Raw genomic sequence first — 22,762 nt, forward strand, 5'->3', positions numbered from 1 at the left:
GTCTAGAACTCTATTACTTGGAGCGCAGGAGGATGCGGGGTGGTCTTATAGCGATGTATAAGATCATGAATGGAATAGATGCACAGAGTCTCTTGCCCAGAGGAGGGGAATCGAGAACCAGAGGACATAGGTGAAGGTGGAAAAATGTAATAGAAATCTGAGGGGTAACATTTTCACACAAAGAGTGGTGGGTGTATGGAACGAGCTGCCAGAGGAAGTAGTTGAGGCAGGGACCATTGCAACATTTAAGAAACATTAGACAGATGCATGGATAGGACAGATTTTGAGGGATATGGGCCAAACACAGGCAGGTGGGAATGGTGTAGATGGGACATGTTGGGCGGTGTGGGCATGTTGGGCCGAATGCTCTGTATCCACACTGTATGACTATGATTCTATGGCTGCACAACTTGACTTTACAGTGCAGTTCACAAAGAAACACTTGGATTTACGTACCAAGATTTACACTGAAATTGAAAAACAAAACTATGGCGAAATGTTAGAAATTTTAAGTAATAACATAATCCTGTCAAAGCAAAGCCACTGTTCGGTCTGAATGTCTGTTTTTATTTCAATTTTTAGGCCTATTTTAGATATGGTAATTTTAATTTTTAAAGCTGTATGTATTTATTCTGCTTTTATTAACTGCACTGACGGGAACTGATTGAGAAACAATGTTTTCGTTTCATCTTTGTGTATGTAAGTACGTACTCCGTTAAAATGACATTAAAGTAAATACTAAATACTGAATACTGAATACTAATCATCAACCTGTACCGTAGTACTTGCTTTGCGCTACGATTGTGGCTCAACATACTTTATTTTTTACACAATAGTGGACCTCACTGATAATGTATTGCATATTTATTTCTTGTCATTGCATCTAATGTGCGTGCAAAGGTGAAGCAAGACTCCAGTTCATATGACAAATAAATATTCTTAGCATTTTTAGTTTAGTTTATTCGGGATCAAACTCTGGCTTCTGGCACTGTGATGCAGCAGCTCCAACACTGCACCACTGTGCACAGATTTTGGGTTGTTCAACATTTCCAGCAATTTGTTTTTTATTTCTCGACTGAAGTGATCAGGCATGTTACTACTTTTACGTCGACAGAACTAATAATGATTCTAATTAGAACTTCCTTGACATTGGAATTCCTTTTGCCCACAGGGGAAATGCACCTGACCTCCGAAGATTACGCCAGAGCTCAGAAATACTGCAAATATGCAGGCAGCGCCCTGCAATATGAAGATGTGGGGACGGCCGTAGAGAATCTTCAGAAGGCCCTCAAGTTGCTCACCACGGGGAGAGAATGAGACCTCTGGTTCATAGCACCCAGCTGAAACGTGTCTTCTCCACTGGCCTGACAGCTTACTTGTCTCCAACTCCAATCTGTGTTTGTAACTAAAGGGGCCTGATGTGAACTTAATGTCCCCAATTCTAAAGACTGTGTTCGCATTTTCCAATTCTGAAGGAAGGAGTGGGCTTAGGGCACCAGGTGTGACTATTAAATAACTTGGTTTTAATATTCTTTTCAGAAAGCAAAGGGCACCTATACTAAAAATGCTAAAGAAACATGCATTGAGTTCTTCAATTCTGCTGCTTTTTCAGTGAGGTAACTGCCCTGTAAATGGATATTTTAACGATTGTATTCCACTATGTAATACCCAGGTGGCCAATTGTGCGACATTCTCCATATCTTTGTACAGCAGCTTGTAAACCAAACCCATACACCCTGTGACAACCGTGCTTAGTCAGATTCTCAGCCATATTTAGTGCAGGAGTGTTTGACTGTGAGGCCAGCCAACTCTGGCTGCAGATGACTTCTGTCGTCTTTATTACAAGTACACTGGGCGCCCTCCCCCACAAGCTGTGCAAAGTGCCAATGTGATCGAGTTGATCCAATTGTAGATTTGTAAGGGAGCATGAATGATATGCAATGGCTGTAGAGACATACCTCAGACATTGCATTCACTCGTAACCAAGCTACCTGGAGCCGCAAGGCTGATACTCCCAATGTCTCCTTAAGCATCAACGAATGTCCAATCTAAAATATCCATTTAGAGGAATAATCTAGCTAAAATTGTATAACCGGTTGCCAGAAGAGATGGTTGGTATGCATGGATGAGTCTTATTAACATTATGTCTTGTGATAAATACTGTGTTTGTCTGTTTCTTCTCTGGGATGAGGTGTGGCATATTGCACTAGATGTGTGCACATGCGTGGATGAAACAAGAATCTAATATTACATTTGTTAATTATTTACGTTTAAATAAACCACTGAAACATTGTGTCAACACATTACAACATTAACATGTTCTTAATTTGGCCTTGCCAAAATAACAGAACAGTACTGATAAAACATTGTTTATTGTTTTGAAGAATGGCAAGAGAAATAAATTGCATAATTAGTGAATCTATCTTTTTCCCCTATGGTCAATAAGATCTCCAAGGCCTGATTTGCAATTGACATGAAGTATTCCCACATGGCACATTGGGTTACTTGTACTGATCAAACGATGTGAAATAAAGTGTGTCTGTATGATTTGTTCTTGTTTATGCTGACTTACATTTGTGAACTTGTGGTCGTCATGTACTACAAATTCACCACCTTGCGTGCAAGAAAATGTCTTCTTTAATCAACACTACTTGATATTGTCAGACTATGATCATAATCTATCCTCTCCTACCATGGGAATCTCAATCCATCTTATATTTATCCATTTTTTTATTATACTATCGAACAAAAGCAGGACCCTATGTAAATGTTTCCAACATCTAGCCCCCTCTTACTAATAATTCTGAATAAATGAAACCCTTCTTAACTATTGTCACTTAATACCTTCAGAATTCTCGCTATGGAAACAAAAACTATTAAATCTAATTCTTTCTATTACATAGAAAAATCCCAATATCATGAATCCTTTTATTAAGCATGGCTGGTGTTGTGAGTGTAACCTCGGCTGTGATTTCACGTTAGTGCAAAACACAATTAGAAATGCACAACCATGGTAGTGCAAGAGGTGGTCCGCCGTGCTCAGTTGCCAAGGTAGAGTTCTTGCGGCAGAGTTTTGTGCAGGTGCTTTAGATGGTGGGAGGGCAGTGCCCGTGATGGAACTCAGCGAGACAGGCAGCACCTCTGGAGAGAAGGAATGGGTGACACTTCGGGTTGAGACTGTTCTAAAGACAGATTCAGGGGAGAGGGAGACTAGAGATATGGAAGGGTATGGTGTGAAAACGTCAGATCAAAGCAGGCGATAATCAAGCAAATGTAGAATTATTCATTGTTCGCTGGGGAAGATGATAATGAGGTATACAATCAGAAAAATTAATCAGGAGGACAGTGAAACTACTTGGAGAACTAGGGTGGGGAGGGATGGAGAGAGTGGGGAAAAGGAAACAAGAGTTACTTGCAGTTGGAGAAATCAATGTTCATACTGCTGAGCTCCTCCCCCACATTCCCATTATCTCCCTCCCCCCCTGCAGATTTTGGAGCATGGAAGCGCAGCGGTAGAGTTGCTGGAGAAATGCCAGAGACCCGGGTTTGATCCTGACTATGGGTGCTGTCTGTACGGAGTTCGAACGTTCTCCCCGTGACCGTGTGGGTTTTCTCCGAGACCTTCGGTTTCCTCCCACACTCCAAAGATGTACAGGTTCATAGGTAAATTGGCTTGGTATAAATGTAAATTGTCCCCTAAGGTAGTGTTAATTTGCGGGGATCGCTGGTGGGCCTAAGGGCCTGTTTCTGTGCTGTATCTCGAAACTAAACTAAACATCGACACATGAGGCAATCTACAACAGGCAATTGACCTTCCAACCCTGCACGTTTTCGGAATCTTAGGGAGTTGTTGTGGAGCAAATCGTTACTGGGGAATTGGTGGGGGAATAAGATTGGTCTGTGTACTAGTTTGGATTCAATGGGCTGAATGGCCTTTTCAATGATAAAGAATATGAAAGGTATATTTGGGAATTACTCATTGATATTCCAATCAATATCTGTCCATCAATCTCATCAGAAGGGAAAATAATACATGGGTGAATTAACCCATTGCTGGTTATGGATGTTGACTTGCACAAGTTACATTTTTCCTCATTCCAGCGCTGATTAATTAGTTGTGAGTACTTTCAGATGTTCTATGGTCATGGAATTCTCTCAGTCAATGCCAAATTTTCCTTTCATTAATACTGATACATTTCAAAGCAAGGAAAATCAGAATGTTCCACCAGAGACCCGAAGTCTTCCCAAATATAATTTCCTTTTCCATGAACAGTACACTGATAGGAATTTCCACATTTCCTTACGACATAGACGGAGGTTGTTCAGCCCATTACATCTATAGTATGTCACATCTCAAAATCATCTATTTCCCATTTACTTTTCCTCCAATGCACTCTCCCCACATTTAAGGTTTCAAGGTGAGTTAATTGTCACATGTACCAATTAAGGTATGGCAAAATTCAGATTGCCATACAGTCATACCAATAAATAGCAACAAGGCACCCAAATAGATTTTGAACATGAACATCCACCACAGCGACTTCCCCCACATTCCTCACTGCGATGGAAGACAAACAAAATAGTTCAATCTTCTTCCCTTCTTCGTTCTCCCGCAGTCGAGGCACTCGAACCTTTCGTTGTCGGGGCGATCTTGGCTCCCGCAACCAGCGGTCGAGCCCTCCGCATCTGGGCGATCAAGCTCCTATTGATCATCCCCCACCTACACACTAGGGGCAATAGACAATAGATAATTCACAGTGGCTAGTTTCCAACCCAAGCAACACATTTACAGGATGGTAGGAAATTGGAGGAAACCCATGGAGTAACTGGGAGAACATGCAATCTCCTGGCAGGTAGCAATGGAGGGCAGAATTGGACATGGATCGCTGGAGCAGTAGCATCTATACTAGCTGTGCCATTAAGCCACACAAATGCTTAGCATTTGTACAAAATTCCCATGAAACACTTCAGGGAATGTCTTGACAGTTGTGGAAGTCTGAAGAAGGGTTTTGACCCGAAACGTCGCCTATTCCTTTGCTCCGGAGATGCTGCCTTACCCACTGAGTTACTCCAGCATTTTATGTCTATCTTAGGTGTGGAAGGTCAGTTTGACTGGCCTAATGCATCTGGAGTAGAATACTGCAGATTGTGGATGATCCAGCCTATCAGAAGCAAACAACATTCCCTCCTCCCTCACTACCTCACCTCTACTACCCTGAACATTTCCAGTCAGCCATGATCATATTGAATGGCGGTGCAGGCTCGAAGGGCCGAATGGCCTACTCCTGCACCTATTTTCTACGTTTCTATGTTTTCTGTTTCAGTGCCAATTTGAAGCATTCCAACAAATTTCTGGGTCACAGCGAGTCTCGTCATCTTGTACCGTTTACTAGGTACATGTACACTTTCACTTCTTTCTGGAGATCACTTTACGTGAAATCTGACCCAAGAGAAGGCATGATATCAAATTTATTCCAGTAAACTCTAAGCCACATACAGGTCTGTGTTCCAGTGAGCTTTGGTAGCACACAGAAAAGGAGACTGCCACAAATAAACACAGATCAAGGTACGTAAGTGAAACTATTGTGGTACCCATGTTAATTCCAAATGTATTAAAGCTTATTGTTTTATTTTTGTGACTATATTGTAATCATATGGTCAATTGTGCTAAAACTCACTATCGTTAAATATGTATGCCAGTGCTTACCAAACAGAACAATGTTGCCCTTTTCTTTTGTTATTGCCTGTATTCCCAGTATGAAGAGTTGTGCTTTGTGTAAAGTGAGCCTTAACATGGACACGGCTGATGTGTCAATGTATACAATGTCCTTTTAGAAAGTTTCTAATCTCTGTGGAGGATCAGTTGCTGTATTTTCTTCATGTTTTGGACTGTGATTATTTCACAAACAATAGATGGAATTATTATCTTTCGACTTCCACCCACACCCTTCCAATATGCTGATTATACTAACTCCTTAAACTAGTGCAGTTTCTGCAGTTCAACCGATGGAGATATCATAGGGTGCTTGCATCATATATTTGGAGAACCTCTTAGATTTTTAACAAATTCATCAGCTCTGATGACAACTGATTACAGCTCGGCATTTAACACAATCATCCCCTCCAAGCTGGTTACCAAACTCGCAGAACTGGGTCTCTGCGTATCCCTCTGCAATTGGATCCTCGACTTCCTCGTTCACAGACCAGTCTGTTCGTATTGGTGGAAATGTGGCAGGCTCGATAACAATCAGCACGGGAGCACTTCAAGGCTGCTTGCTCAGCCCCCTGCTTTACTCACTCCATACTCATGACTGCGTAGCCAGTCACAGTGCGAACTCCATCATCAAGTTCGCTGATGACACCACTGTTGTGGTACATATCACTGATGGGGATGAGTCAGAGTATAGAAGAGAGATCGAGCAACTGTCCATATGGTGCCAGCACAATAACCTGGCCCTCAACACCAGCAAAACCAAGGAAATGATTGTGGACTTTGGAAGGAGTAGGATGGGGACCCGCAGCCCCGTTTATATCAACGGGTCGATGGTTGAAAGGGTCAAGAGCTTCATATTCCTGGGCGTGCACATCTCTGAAGATCTTTCCTGGTCCGAGAACACTAATGCAATTATCAAGAAAGCACATCAGTGCCTCTACTTCCTGAGAAGATTACAGAGATTTGGTTTGTCAAGGAGGACTCTATAACTTCTACAGGTGCACAGTAGAGAGCATGCTGACCGGTTGCATCGTGGCTTGGTTCGGCAACTTGAGCGCCCTGGAGAGGAAAAGACTACAAAAAGTAGTAAACACTGCCCAGTTCATCATCGGCTCTGACCTTCCTTCCATCGAGGGGATCTATCGCAGTCGCTGCCTCAAAAAGGCTGGCAGTATCATCAAAGACCCACACCATCCTGGCCACACACTCATCTCCCTGCTACCTTCGGGTAGAAGGTACAGGAGCCTGAAGACTGCAACGACCAAGTTCAGGAATAGCTACTTCCCCACAGCCATCAGGCTATTAAATCTGGCTCGGACAAAACTCTGATCATTAATAACCCATTATCTGTTATTTGCACTTTATCAGTTTATTTATTCATGTGTGTATATATTTATATAATGGTATATGGACACACTGATCTGTTTTGTAGTAAATGCCTACTATGTTCTGTGTGCTGAAACAAAGCAAGAATGTCATTGTCCTATCAGGGACACATGACAATAAACTCACTTGAACTTGAACTTGAACTCTGGGAGAGCCAGGTAACTGATGCCACATCCCCAGAACCATTCCAGTCAATCTCTGTTGCATCCTCAACAAGGTCCTTCTTAGAGTACCCAGCGGGTTAACTCCTCTAGGTGATTTCGGACTCTATATGCCAGGTCCACACAGAGACAGCTGCAGGAAGGCAGGGAGGTGGGGGTGGAGGGAGGAGAAGATGGAGGTGGGGATGTTGTGTATAGAGAGGAAAGTGCTGGAGTTCAGAGAGTGAGGCAATAACATTTGGTCTCCGAATTTGTTTCGCACCGACTCGTAATGTTGGTATGGCATCAGCCTCACCAGAAAAACAACATTATCTATATGAAACCCATTGCCCTCATCACAGTGCCATGAAATACTGGTGAGGGGTTTGGCAGGGCAGTTTGGCAGGCCCTGAGACTGCTGCTCAGGCTGGAGTGTCTAGAACTGGGGAGACCATATCAGGAGAGGGTTGAACTCTGGAGCACACTTAGGAGAGTCCAGAAGCAGGGACATAGACTCAAGGGAATCTAGAACAGGAAAGGGTCTGGGAAAGAACCAAGAGGGAACACCCAGGAGAATATAGAACTGAAAATAGGGATCTGAAGAGCTTAGAACCAGGGGATGTGATCTAGGAACAGTCTCAGGTGGACCTAGAACCAGAGGGAAGTATCTGGAGAGTGTGGAATCAGACAGCACAATTTCAGGAGAATGTAGAACTCGGGACACAGCCTCTGGAGAGTCTAGAACTAAGGGTCCAGTGTCAGGAAAGATTAAATCTGGAGAGGAAAACTCTGGGCTCTAGAGCCGGGGGCACAGACTCACGAAGGCCATGAATCCCATGTATTGATATTAGTGGGGGGAACAGAACTTTGGTGCGCTAATGGGGGCACCAGAATAGTGGCCTCGCTCTCTTCAAATTCTTGGGTATTAACGTCTCAGGTGGGCCTCGCACAAAAAGGTTATCATGAAGAAGGCACACAAAAGCCTCTAGTTTTATAGATGTTTAAAGAAATTTGGCGGTCAACGACTACTTCAAGAAACCTCTACAGATACACAGTAGAAAGTGTCCTGACTGGTTAGATCATTGCCTGATAGGGCAATTTCAATACACGGAAACTTAATAATAATAATAATGGATGGGATTTATATAGCGCCTTTCTAATACTCAAGGCGCTTTACATCGCATTATTCATTCACTCCTCAGTCACACTCGGTGGTGGTAAGCTACTCCTGTAGCCACAGCTGCCCTGGGGCAGACTGACGGAAGCGTGGCTGCCATTCTGCGCCTACGGCCCCTCCGACCACCACCAATCACTCACACACGTTCACACACAGGCAAAGGTGGGTGAAGTGTCTTGCCCAAGGACACAACGACAGTATGCACTCCAAGCGGGATTCGAACCGGCCACCTTCCGGTCGCCAGCCGAACACTTAGCCCATTGTGCCATCTGTCGTCCCAACTTAAGACACTGCAGAGAGTGGTGGACTCAGTCCAGCCCATCAAAAGCACTCTTCTCCATTGAAAGCATTAACATGAGGTGCTGCCTCAAGAAAGCAGCATCTATCATCAGGATTGCCCACTATCTGGGCCATAGCCTCTTCACGTTGCCACTGTCAGCAGTACAGCAGCTTAAAGTCCTACGCCACTAGTTTCAGGAACAGCTACTTTCTTGCAACTATCGAATTCTTAAATTGACTTGCTGATCCTGTTTAAACCTAATCCTACCTTGGCATCAGAACACTACGGACCACCTCTTGCCCTACAATTGACTTTTTTTTCTAATTATGTTTTGCAGTCATGGCTTGTTTGTTTCACAGTCTTATATCATTCATGCATAGTTACCATTTTTCTTTGTCTGTCTGAGAGTAAGATAAATTTGAGAGGACAGTGAAGATTTTTGGTTATGTCCAACACATGTATTTGCGCATGACAGAAACATTGACAGAAACTATCTCACAGGCTATTTTTCCCCCATTGACTCAATTTGCACCTCACACTGCCTTGGCAAGGCCACTAGCATAATCAAGGACAAGTCGCACCCCGGCCACTCCCTCTTCTCCCCTCTCCCATCAGGCAAGATGTATAAAAGAGTGAAAACGCATACCTCCAGATTCAGGGACAGTTTCTTCCAATCAGTTACCAGGCTACTGAACCATCCTATCAACAACTAGAGAGTGGTCCTGAGCTACTTTCTACCTCATTGGAGACCTTCGGACTATCTATGATCAGAACTTACTGGACTATATCTTGCACTAAATATTATTCACGGTATTCACTTTATCGTGTATTTGCACACTGTAGATGGCTCGATTGTAATCATGTATTGTCTTTCCGCTGACTGGTTTGCACACAAAAGCTTTTCACTGTACCTCGGTACATGTAACAATAAACTAAACTTAAACATGCGTGCATTTCGAGCCACCGTGCCCGAGGACAAACCGCACTTCTGTCACGCCCAGGAATTTCCCTTAAGCAAGTCTTGCCAAACTGGCAAACTACTGTGACCTGCCTGCTAACGTCACGAGTGCATGGACTGTGAAGTCACTGTGGTTTCAGTTCTCATCCGTTGCTGTTGAACTGCAATGCTAGTCAATTGGAGTTCTGTTGGTGTTAATCTGTTCCTTATCCAGTTAACACTTGCCACAAAGGTGTGTGGTGGAGCAGCATAATCAATGCAAGAAATGGCAGCAGTGTGGCAGAGTGGTTAGTGTTCCTTTTACACATCTCAGGTAGATTGATCCCTCAGTCCTGTGCTGGGTGCTCAGTATGTGGAGTTTGCATGTTCCTTTTGTGACCCCTTTGGTTTGCCCCCTCTACTCCACTTTCTTTTCACCTCTCAAAAATATGCCATTATGTCCATGTGTTATATTGAATGGAAGAGTCAAGAAGTCATGTTGTATATTTGTAATACATCGGTTCCGCGACATTAGGATTATATTGTTCATTTCTGATTGACTCCTTACAGGACAGATGTGAAAGTTTTGGAGAAGGGGCAACCCGGAAGCTGCCTGGATTCTGGGGCATTAGCTAGAAAGAGAGGTACAAATTTAGATTGTTTGTTCTGGAACGTCAGAGGTTGAGGAAAGACCTGATACACATGTATAAAATTCTGAGAGGCCTAGATATGGTAGACAAAATCATTTTCCCAACGTGGAAATGCCAAATACTAGAGGGCATAGCTTTAATGTAAAATTTAAAGAAGATGTGAGGGAAGAAGTTTTTTAAACAGATTTATAGGTGTCTGGAATGTGCTGCCTGATGTGGTGGTCGAAGCAGATAGGAAAATGGCGTTTAAGATGCTTTTGGGTAGGCACATGAATATGCAGGGAATGGAGGGATATGCACAGGAGATTAGTGTATTTCCCTGCTCTACCATTCGATTGGGTTGCAAGTGTTAATATTTCCACTCCAGTGCTATAAACAGAATGCAGCACAGCATGATCTCTATTACATTACTGCACCTCCAGTTAATTGACCACAAAAACTTTATAATTATTCCCATAAATTCTCATCCCACAGTGTATAGGCCGATTGGTATTGGTTTGATATTGTCACATTTCCAAGCAAATCATGAGATACAAGAGTACAACATGTAGTGCAAAAGGGAACAGAATATAGTGTTGTAACTAAAGATAAAGTGCAGGTAAAAAGTGCAAGGGCCGCAATGAGGTAGATTGCAAGATCAAGAATACAGTCTCATTAGAGAGGACCATCAGGCCGGAGGTACAGAAGACTGAAGTCCCACACCAGCAGGTGCAGGAATTTCCTACAACTATCAGGTTCTTGAACCAACCTGTGTAAATCTAATCCTATCTCAGCATCAGAACACATCGGATCACTTCTTGCACTACTATTGACTTGTGTTTCTAATTGTGTTGCAGAAATGGCTTGTTTTTGCAATTTTACATAATTTACACGATAATTTCTATTCTTGTCTGTTATCTGAGTCTACATACCTGTGCAGCTGTTGCAAGCAAGGTTTTCATTATACCTGTGCCTCCATGGACGTGAATATATCACTAACCTCGACTTGAAACTTGAGCGCCGTAATAAGCACCCGTGTGCTGGATTCTGAACCATTCCAAACAATCGGATAGGAGTGCGGAATTGTCAGCGGAATTGTCAGCGGAGTTGCAGCACACTCAGAGGATAGGCCATCATTATCCATGAGGATAGCTTGGTGTACATTTCCAGACTTCCTCAAGAATTTTATTTTCATCATAAGAAATATCAAATCAAGTATTATTAAAATGCACATTCCAGATTAATAAGCCTGGATAGAGTGAATGTGGAGAGGATGTTTCCATTAGTGGGAGAGTCTAGGACCAGAGGTCATAGCCTCAGAATAAAAGAATGTACCTTTAGAAAGGAGATGAGAAGCAATTTATTTAGTCAGAGGGTGGTGAATCTGTAGAATTCATTACCACAGACGTCTGTGGAGGCCACGTCAATGGATATTTTTAAGGCAGAGATTGACAGATTCTTGATTAGTAAGGGTGATAGGGGTTATGGAGCAAAGACAGGAGAATGGGGTTGAGAGGGAAAGATAGATCAGTAGTGATTGAATGTCAGACTTGATGGGCTGAATGGCCTTATTCTGTTCCTAGTACTTATGAGAAACTTAAAACAATGTACTTGTTACTTAATAGAGTAAACTGAAGATCAGATGAGTAATCTTAAACTTTTATACCATAGAGCAGTGGATCCCAAACTTTTTCATCCGTGGCTGAAAATTGATCAAACATTTGGTCGATCGATCTAATATTTTAAGATTGCATAATAACTGAATTGAAAATTCTGTCAAAATGATTTGAGTTTTCAAGACATTTTATTTTGGCTTTGCAGCTTATTAATCATACAAGCATTTTATTTAATTAAAGCGTTAAGTAAAAATCAAATGAAATAATTGTAAAGAAAATTAAGGCATGAAACAACATTCAAATTAAATTATTGAACACCAAATTAAATACAACAAATAAAAACCAGATTAAACTGAATTGAAGCATCCAATACAAAATAAATCAGATCAAACCTTGAATAGAAATCAAATTAAAACACAATCATTGACTGACGGTGCAATTTTCCAGGCAACTTAAAAAGGCTGTCTCTGTTGTCTTCTTCAGGGAAACAACAGCAGTATCCCTGGTACATCAACCTCATGTAATTTAGGCCACTCAAGTTCAAGTTCAAGTTCAACTTAAAATTTATTTGTCACATGCACCATAAGGTGCAGTGAAATGTAATTTACCATGCAGCGTTACAATTAAAAAAGGACACAATAGACAACATAGACATCCACCACAGCATTCTTCACTATGTTGAAAGGCAATACAGTTCAGACAGTCCTCCTCCTCTTCCTCCCGTGGTTCAACTTATTTTACCAGGATTCGCTTGTTCTTCAGTTGAGTCTGGTTAGTTTCCAGATGTTGTTGAAGTTTTGACGCATTCAAAGCTTCATTTAATTTAGTTTAGTTTAGAGATACAGCGCAGAAATATGTCCTTCGGATCGCCGAGTCCGTCCCGACCAGTCATCCCCGCACAGTATCCTACAAACACTAGGCACAATTAACATCTATACCAAGCCAATTAGCCTACAAACGTGTACGTATTTTGAGTGTGGGGGGAAACCGGAGCTTCCCGGAGAAAACCCACTCAGATCACGGGGAGAACGTACAAACTCTGTACACACAGCATCCGTAGTCAGAATTGAACCCAGGTCTCTGGCGCTGTAAAGCAGCAACTCTATCTCTGCACCACCGTGCCGCCCTTGGAGAACTTTTAAGAGACACTGAAGATAGAATGTTCTTCTTTGACCACTAACTTTTGTTTCCTTGAATTCAAAGTGCAAGAACTCCTCTTTGAAGTCATTAAAAGGGCAAGATATTTACAAGAATTTTCTGAAAAATACAGTATCTGCTCCAACTGGTCTATCCACTTGCTGAAACCTGCATAATTGCTGCAAGGCAATTGTCATTAACAAATGTCAGAATTTTCCATCATTTAAAAAAAAAATTGTCAAATCAAGAGAGTTTATTGTCATGTGTCCCAGATAGGCCAATGATATTCTTGCTTGCTGAAGCACAACAGAATATTGTAGGCATAAATACAGATCAGATCATTGTATCCATATACCATATAATATATATATATATAAACACACATAAATAAACAGATAAAGTGCAATAGGCTGTTATAGTTCAGACAGTGTTGTCTTCTTCAGAAGAAGGGTTTCGGCCCGAAACGTCGCCTATTTCCTTCGCTCCATAGATGCTGCTGCACCCGCTGAGTTTCCCCAGCAATTTTGTGTACCCTGTTATAGTTCAGAGTTTGTTTGAAGTTGGGTTTAATAGTCTGATGGCTGTGGGGAAGTAGCTGTTCCTGAACCTGGATGTTGCAGATTTCAGGCTCCTGTACCTTCTATCTGATGGCAGCGGAGAGATGAGTGTGTGGTCAGGATGGTGTGGGTTCTTGATTATGCTGGCAGCCTTTTTGAGGCAGCGCCTGCGATAGATCCCCTCGATGGTAGGGAGACCGGAGCCGATGATGGACTGGGTAGTGTTTACAACTTTTTGCAGTCTTATCCGCTCCTGGATGCTCAAGTTGCCGTACCAAGCCACGATGCAACTGGTCAGCATGCTCTCTACTGTGCACCTGTAGAAGTTCAAGAGTCATCCTTGACATACCGTCTCTCCGTAATCTTCTCAGGAAGTAGGGGCGCTGATGTGCCTTCTTTATAATTGCATCAGTGTGCTGGGAGCAGGAAAGATCTTCGGAAATATGCACACCCAGGAATTTCTTGACCCTTTCATCCATATATCCCGTTGATATAAACGGGACTGTGGGTCCCCATCCTACCCTTTCCGAAGTCCACATTGTGCTGTGCTGGCACCATTTGGTCAATCAGTCGATCTCTCTTCTATACTCTGACTCGTCCCCATCAGTGATACGTCCCACAACAGTGGTGTCGTCGGCGAACTTGATGATGGAGTTTGCACTATGTCCGGCTACACAGTCATGAATATAGAGTGAGTACAGCAGGAGACTGAGCACGCAGCCTTAAAGTGCTCCCATGCTGATTGTTATCGAGGATGACACATTTCCTCCAATACGGACAGACTGAGGTCTGCGAATGAGGAAGTCGAGGATCCAATTGCAGAGGGATGTGCAGAGACCCAGATCTGAGAGCTTGTAAACCAGCTTGGAGGGGATGATAGTATTAAATGCCGAGCTGTAGTCAATGAATAACAGCCTGACATATGAGTTTTTATTGTCCAAGTGGTCCAGAGCGGAGAGCCAGTGAGATCACATCCACCTGTTGTGGCGGTAAGCGAACTACAGTGGGTCCAGGTTTTTGTCAAGGTACGAGTTGATTTGCGCCATGATCAGCCTCTCAAAGCACTTCATCACCACAATGTCACTGGTCGATAGTCATTGAGGCACGTCACCTTGCTCTTCTTGGGCACCGGTATTATTGATGCCCTTTTAAAGCAGGTGGGAACCTTAGACCTCAGAAGTGAGAGGTTGAAAATGTCTATAAAGACTCCAACCAGTTGGTCCCCACAGATTTTTAAAACACACCCGGGTATACCATGAGGTCCAAGCGCTTTCCGAGGGTTCGCTCCTCTGAAGGATCTTCTGACGTCGGCCTCTGTGACTGTGACCAAAATACCATCACGGTGAATGGGGGCACGGGAAGGCACATCAGTGTTCTCCCTATCAAAGCGTGTGTAAAACGCATTGAGCTCGTCAGGGATTGATGTTTTGCTGACAATTGAGCTGCCTCCTGATTTCGCCTTATAGGACGTGATTGCATTCAAGCCCCGCCACAGCTGCCGAACATCCGTCTCATCCTCCAGCTTGGAGCAGAAGTCCCTTTTGGCCTTTTTGATGGCCAAGGTCGTATCTGGACTTCTTGTAGACCTCTATATCTCCAGACCTGAATGCCTGGGAATCGCTAGGGGCGCTGCATTGAAGGCGCCTCTGCCTACAGCCTGTCCATTTTTTCCTGTCTTTTATTAATTTTAGTTTGTCCAAACAATTTTGTTTTGGGGATACATTAGTTTTTCTATGCAGGGGAGGGGGATAGGGTAAGGGGGAAACTGTTTCCCAGTCGCTTCCTGGAGAGGATGCGACTATTTCTCCGAGTCGCGTCCTCGCCCCCCACCTCGCGGCCTACCATATCGATTGGCGCGGCCTTTCCTACCAGAGACCGGGGACCGGACCAGAGCTTCGGCAGCGGCGGCGCGGCGTTGGATCCACCGTGGAGCGGGCGATACCTACCTGGTTCGTCATTTGAAGCTCCGGAGCGTTGGGCTACTCCAACATCATGGAGCTGTGGTTGCGGAGCTCCCAGTGCGGGCGGCGCTGACCGACATCGCGGAGTCCCTGGGGCCCTTTGCCGAGGGCCGCCAGCATTGAATCTCCGCCCGGCGCGGCCTGGGGACGTCGGGAGCTGCGGACTTCGGTGGGAAGCGGGCGTTTTGGAGGTCTTTAGTTGCCTCCGAATGGTAACAGATAGATTCACGGAAATTATCTTACAGTTTTTTTTTCTGTCGTTTCTGAGCTCAATGTGTACTGTCTCTGTCAGTCAGAGAAGTGCGAAACACTCTACTTTCTTACATTTACGTGTGATTTGAGCCTCGGTTCCCAAGGATGACCACACTTCTGTCAGGCACAGGAATTTCCATTTAGACTATCCCCGTCTTGCCAAACCTGCAAACTACTGTGACCTGCCCACTAACATCACGAATACATGGACAGTGACCTCCAGTTGCTGTGGTTTCAGTTCTCATCCGCTGCTGTTGAACTGCAATGATAGTCAATTTGAGTTCCATTAGTGCTAATCCGAGGGTCTCGACCCAAAATGTCCGCCATTCCTTCTCTCCAGAGATGCTGCCTGTCCCGCTGAGTTGCTTCAGCATTTTGTGTCCATCTTATCCATACAACACTTGCCACAAAGTGTGTGTGGTGCAAGATCATCAATGCAAGAAAGGATTGTTGAGTTTGCTTGTGTGGCAGAGTGGTTGGTGTTGCTTTTCCACAACTCCGGTCGATCGTTCCCTCAGTCCTGTGCTGGGTGCTCAACATGTGGAGTTTGCATGTTCCCTCTGTGACCCTCTTGGTTTTCCCATGGTGTTCCATTTTCTACTCACCTCACAAAAATGTGCCAAAGGTCAATTTGTTACATTGAATGTATGAGTCAGGAGGTCATGTTGCAAAACTTTGGTTAATCAGCATTTGGATTATTTTGTGAAGTTCGGACCGTCCCATCACAGGAAGGAGGTGGAGGTTTTGGGGAGGTTGCGGTGGGAGCTACTCAGATGCTGCCTGGATTACGGTATTAGCTAGAAAGAGAGGTTGAACAAACTTGGATTGTTTACTCTGGAGCGCCATAGGCTGAAGGGAGGCTTGATAGGTTTCTAAAATTCTGTGAGGCATAGATACAGGTGACAAAATATTTTTCCCAGAGTAGAAATGCCAAATACCTGCGGGTATCGCTTTAAGATAAGAAGGGTAAAGTTTAAAGGAGATAGACCATAGACAATAGGCACAGGAGTAGGCTATTCGGCCCCTCAAGCCAGCACCACCATTCAATGTGATCATGGCTGATCATCCATGATCAGTACCTCGTTCCTGCCTTCTCCCCATATCCCTTGACTCCGCGAGGGTGTACGTTTTTTACCCACAAAAGAGTGGTGGGTGAAGCAGATATGAAAACGGCATTTAAAATGTTTTTGGGAGGACACATGAAGGTGCAGGGAATGGAGGGATATGGATCATGTGCAGGCAGAAGAGATTAGTTTCCATCCCTGCTCCACCATTCAATTAGTTTACAAGTGACTTGTATCTCAACTCCAGTGCAACTGTCTAGTGTAACACTATATAACTTGGAGATCACACTGCCTTCCTGAATCTCTATTAAATTGACCACAAGAACTTTATAATTAATCCCATAAATTTTCAACCAAAAGTGTCTTGGCCAATTGACTGTTGTTATTGGTTTGAGATTATCACATATCCAGACAAATCATACCATGTAGTGCAGAAGAAAAAATACACAGAGTGCAGAATATAGTGTTAGGTTCAATGATTGATAGGGCTTCACCCATGACTCCAATTCTTGCAGTTTTGAGCTTCCCACCTCTCTCTCCCCCCTCTCTCTCCCCCCTCTCTCTCACCCCCTCTCTCTCCCCCCCTCTCTCCCCCCTCTCCTCTCCCACTCTCTCCTCCCCAATTCTCTCTTTCCTCCCCTCTCTCTCTCCCCTCCTCCCCCCCTCACCCACCCTCCCTCTCCTCATCCCCTCCACCCACTACCTCTGTCTCTTGCCCCTCTCTCTGTCTCTGCCCCTCTCTCTCTGTCTCTGTCCCTTCTCTCTCTGCCCTTACTCTCTACCCCGCCCGCCTCTAGACGCGCCTGCGAGTTGGGGGCTATGTGTCAGTAGATAGGGCGATTATGGAGTAAAAGGAGCAAATTAATAATATTAATATAGTATCAAGGGAGGTAGTTAGCGTGTGTGCGGTGGGGTAGTTAGTGTGTGTGTGGGGGGTGGTTAGTGTGTATGACGCCGCATGCCGCCCCCTCCCCCCCCCCCCCCTCCCCCCCGCAACCGCACGTTCGGGGAACAGACCCAACGGGTCTGCACTTGGTCTAGTTCTCTATAATTCCTCAGGGCCCTATCGTTTGCTGTATAAGTATTGTCCTGTGTCTTATCAAAGTGCCATTTCCATTTACCAAGCTAAACTCTCCCGTCCCTGTTAACGTTTGGCCTAAATGCCTACAGTGCCAAGGAAGCCTTGCATTTGTCTAGTGCCTTTCTGCATATTGTTGTAATGTAACAAATGTGTGCATAGCAAGCTCCCCACGACCCAAAAAATGACGATGAACAGTATACGGTGCTTTAGTGGTGATAGTTAGGTGCCTAGTTACTTGGAAGAATTCCCCTGCTCTTCTTTGAAGCAGTAAACAATTAAAAAAAATAACTTTTAAGCCCCTCTGATGAAAATGACAGGGAGCTTTTTTGTTCAACATTTATTCTGGAAGATTCTCTCTGCGCTACATGAGAGTTGAGGCTCAGTCTCTGTGCATGAATAAATGATTGTTGACTGCAACCCATATCCTGCAAATTAACACGAGATTCCTTTACATATTCATGCATTCACTTACCCTGAGCAAAATTCCATGTGAATCCATCAAGTGCTATTTGGCAATACTTGGCAAGACATTGTCTATCCGGTTGTTACAGGTATTATTAATCTGTGCATATTTATTTGCCTGTCATAAGAGCATAACAAAACAGGTGCAACAGAGGTCTGTGACCTTTTGCGTGTCATCCAACCATTCAATAATATTTAGGGTGATCTGCTCTTGGCCTTAACACCTTTTTCCTACCTGTTTCAAGTAACCCAATTTAAGGGGAGTGCAGTGCCACGGTGGGTGGAACCATCGTCTCATAGCGGTAGAGACCTGGGTTCAATCCTAACCCTGGGTGCTGTCTGTACGTGGAGTTTGCATGTTTTCCCTGTGACTGCATGGGTTTGCACCAGGTGCTCTGGTTTCCTCCGATATCCCACAAATGTGGGAACTGGTAGGTTCATTGGCCACTGTAAATTCTTCCCAGTGTGTAAGTGAGTGATAGAATCTGAGGGAGCTGATGAAAATGTGGAGAGAACGAAAATTGAGAGTAATGTGTAAATGTGAGGTTGATAATCAGCACTGACTTGGTGGGCTGAAGGGCCTATTTCCATCCTCTATCTCTCTGTGATTCCATAACTAATCCTTGACTGTTCTACAGACCTCAGTTATTTATCAGCCTGATAACTTGGTGTAATTGGTATTGTTTAATTGTTGTCACATGCATTGAGATATTGTGAAAAGCATTGCTTTATATATTATCCAGGCTGGACATACCATACATGAGCACATCAGGTAGAGGAAAAGAGAAAAGGTAACAGAGCACAGAATTTTTTACTCCGGCCCCACCAGCACCCGTCCCACCAGCGCCCAGCCCCACCAGCGCCGGCCTGACCAGCACCTGGTCCCGGCCCCAACAGCGCCCGGTCCCAGACCCACCAACACCCGGCCCCACCAGCACCCGGCCCCGGCCTCACCAGTGACTGGCCCCACCAGCGCCCGGCTCCATCAATCCCCCCCCCCACTTTCCCTCCTCATTTCCCATGATCTCGATGTTGCAGCCGTGGGGCTCGCAGTCGGCCGGGCTCCGCACGCTGCTCACTCCGCTCCTTCAGCTTTATTGTGACAGAGAAGCCGGTCAATCAGTGCAGCGATGGTGCACCGTAAGGAGAGGAGACCAATCTGCGCACCCGTGGTTTTTACGATTTTTAAATCTCGCTAACTTTTACAATATGTCATGGATCGGAACTTGTTGCACTCGCAGCACAGGAGAATGGTGAGTGAGCTGGCAAAAAAATCATAGAGCTATTGCGTACCGTTTTTGCGCAAGTAGAAAAACCGCGCAAACCGGAAGAGCACAAGATCAGAGTTTTAGTAATGTATAGATACCAGATCAAGTGGGACCCGTTGGGACCCTGTCACACGGGAGGCCTGGTACCCCAACTGAACCCCGAACATAAGATTCCAGCACTTCCCTGCCTCCCTCAACAGTGGACGTAAAAAAAAATTGCCATTGCACTTACCCTGCCTGCTGCAGCAGTTCCAATTGCAATTCCAATTTGTCCTCCCCCTCCTCATGAAGCACTTGCTGTGATATCTCATTGAGGTGAAAAGTTCAGAGTGTTCCTTTCTTGCAACTGTATCGAAGTGTGTTGGAAGCTGGCAGGGACGATTTTAACAGTGAAAATCTTGTTAAAGTCGACATTTTTAAAGCTTTTACATCAATAACTTTCGAAATATAGCATCATCACTGCCAGCTGCTGGAAAAAAGCTCTCTGTGAGAAGTTGATGTTACCGTTGGCAGCGTCCCATTGTGATGTCAATGTGGCACTCGCCAACTTGAGAGCCCATTGTGATTGGTGCACTGTGAGTGGCATTGTGACATCATCACCGGAAGCTGCCGGAAAAAGGCTCTGTGTGAGAAGCTGCGGTTACCGTTGGCAACGTCCCATTGTGATGTCATAGTGGCACTCGCAGTTTGAGAGCCCATTGTGATTGGTGCACGGTGAGTGGCATTGTGACATCATCACTGGAAGCTGCTGGAAAACGGCTCTCCGTGAGAGGCGTTTTTTTAGCTTTTTTAAAAACTTTAATAATGAATAACTTGTGAAATATAGGATGAAATCTTCTGAATCTGAGTACGGTGTGGATGGGAAAAATGTGAGTTAGAATATGTAAAGATTTAAGTGCTAGTGCATAGCATTTTGAGGAAGATACAAAACATACATGCACACACGCACACACACAAGATTAGACTTTTATAGGTATATAGATAGATGAGAGTGAAGCGTAATGTGGAGCATAATGTGGGAGATTGCAACCTTCACGTGGTCGCCCTGTTTCGACGAATGCAAACAACCTTACGTGCACAATCAAACAAGATCAAATAGAACAAGTTGTCCTACAACTTTAGGCTGTGCACGCCATACGCAAGAAGTTGCGGGAACATATGGGATTGTCCATTTTTAAAGGATAATAAAAAGATGTTTTGATCTCAGTAGTGAAAGCTTGTCAAACTCTGAGATGTAAAGTTCATGTTTTTAGTTCTCAAAAGCCTAGTTGCAAATACTGCAAGGCATTAGGCAAGCTAAAAACATAATTGTGTATTGCCAGGTAACTGATTAGGAAGGTAAGGACATCACACCAGGTATCTGGGGCAATGGTAAAACAACATTTGGGCTATAATGTACAGTATTGTCTCTTTATTTAAGGATTGATGTTTCAATGCATTTGGAATCCATTCAGAAAAGGTTTCAGAATCAGAATCAGAATCGCACTTTATTCGCCAAGTATGTTTTGTAACATACGAGGAATTTCATTGGCCAGGTCAGTCATACAATTAAAAACAACAAATCACTCAAAAACACATTTTAACATGAACATTCACCACAGTGACTCCTACAAATTCATCACTGTGATGGAAGGCGAAATAAAGTTTGAATCCCTTCCCTTAGTTCTTACTCGGTAGTGGGCCTCGAACCCCCGCTGACGGGACGGTCTTGACTCCCGTAGCCGGCGGCATTTTGGGCCCTCCGCGCTGAGGCGATCTTCTCCTGCATTGGGAGGATGTCAGCTACCCCGCGCCAGGTGATCGAACCTTGCATCGGGGCTGGACGAACCTTCTGCGGCATTGGAGCTCCCGACTAGCCTCACCCGAGACTGCGATCCCTTGATGGTCGCGGTGGGAGCGATCCCAGGCAAGGGATCAGCTCCGATGTTAGGTCCACGTCCCACGGTGGGACTCACGACAGTCCGAGGAGGCTTCCAGCTCCAGCGATCCGAAAATTAATCACATCTCCGGGAAGGTAGGAACTTGAAAAAAAGTTTCACCTGATCCCCTCCCCCCTCCCCCCACATAAAACAAATTGAGGAACATTCAAACAAACTTTTAACACACTAAAAAATAACAAAAATAATGGAAAAACGAACAGACTGCCGGCAGGGCGGCCATCTCCCCCACGCCACTGGTGGTTTGCACCATTAATGCCTGGAATTATCAGGTTTGTCTAGGAGACATAGAGTCATTTCCAGTCTCTCCCTTCAGGGAGGAGCCTCAGGTCACTTGCCACAAAATCCACCCGTTTTAAAAACAGCTTCTTCCCCTCAGCAATAAGAACACTCAATTCCCTCCAATGACAGACAACACTAAGGACTCTTGATATATATAGTGTCTTGTCTATGGTCTTTGTCTGTTCTTTTGTACTATGTTCTGTTAGTGTGATTTGTGATGTGGTATGGATGCACTTTATTACTATGATCTGTGTTGTTATATGTGTTAATGTGACTAAAGCAGTGTACCATCATGTACCAAACCCAAATACCACCAACCCTGGTTGCGTGGCAAATAAAGATTCTATCTATCTATCTATAGAGTTGCACAGGACAGAAACAGAACCTTTATCCCAACTCGTCCATTCTGACCGAGAGTGTCTTCCCATTTGCCTGTATTTAGCGCATATCCCTCTGAGCCTTTTTTTTATCCATGTACCAGTCAAAATGTTTTTTAAATGTTTTTAATTTATCGCCACCCACTTCTTCTGACTGTTTGTTCCATTGACTCACCTTACAACGTCAGAGACGTTTAAAAACATTTAAAATCGTACTTAGTGTGTTGGATAATGCTAGTCTACAGGTGATCGTTGGTCGGCGCGTACTCGGTGGGCCATAAAACCTATTTCTGCACGGTATCTCGAAAGTCTAGACTCACCACCCTTTATATGAAATTGTCGTCGCCAATCAACTGGACTCTGCAACATCCATTAATTTTTCCAGCCACACTTTATTTACTTGTGCACAAGCAGAGCAGCACAGTCCCAGTTACTGAGCTACTCTGAAATTCCAATCAGAACCGTCAACTTTTTATGCAGATTTTAACCCTTGAAATTGTGCGCAC

At 44.2% G+C, this 22,762-nt stretch overlaps 2 protein-coding genes across 6 annotated transcripts in view; both read left to right on the forward strand.

Moving 5' to 3' along the window:
- The window catches only part of vta1 (vesicle trafficking 1), a 170,184-nt gene extending 167,631 nt beyond the window's left edge, over positions 1-2,553 (forward strand). For both annotated transcript variants that reach the window (XM_033026004.1, XM_033026005.1), the window contains exon 8: positions 1,172-2,553. The gene's annotated coding sequence lies outside the window, so the exon portion shown is untranslated. The remainder of the gene's footprint in view (positions 1-1,171) is intronic.
- Positions 2,554-5,307: 2,754 nt separating this feature from the next.
- The window catches only part of adgrg6 (adhesion G protein-coupled receptor G6), a 195,230-nt gene continuing 177,775 nt past the window's right edge, over positions 5,308-22,762 (forward strand). For 2 of the 4 annotated variants that reach the window (XM_033026008.1, XM_033026011.1), the window contains exons 1-2: positions 5,309-5,566; positions 10,204-10,277. The gene's annotated coding sequence lies outside the window, so the exon portion shown is untranslated. Of the gene's footprint in view, positions 5,567-10,203; positions 10,278-22,762 lie in introns of all 4 variants that reach the window. The other 2 variants (XM_033026023.1, XM_033026010.1) reach the window with 2 other exon arrangements.

The sequence above is a fragment of the Amblyraja radiata genome, chromosome 8 (assembly GCF_010909765.2).
Source record: "Amblyraja radiata isolate CabotCenter1 chromosome 8, sAmbRad1.1.pri, whole genome shotgun sequence".
In the NCBI taxonomy this organism is placed as follows: Eukaryota; Metazoa; Chordata; class Chondrichthyes; order Rajiformes; family Rajidae; genus Amblyraja; species Amblyraja radiata.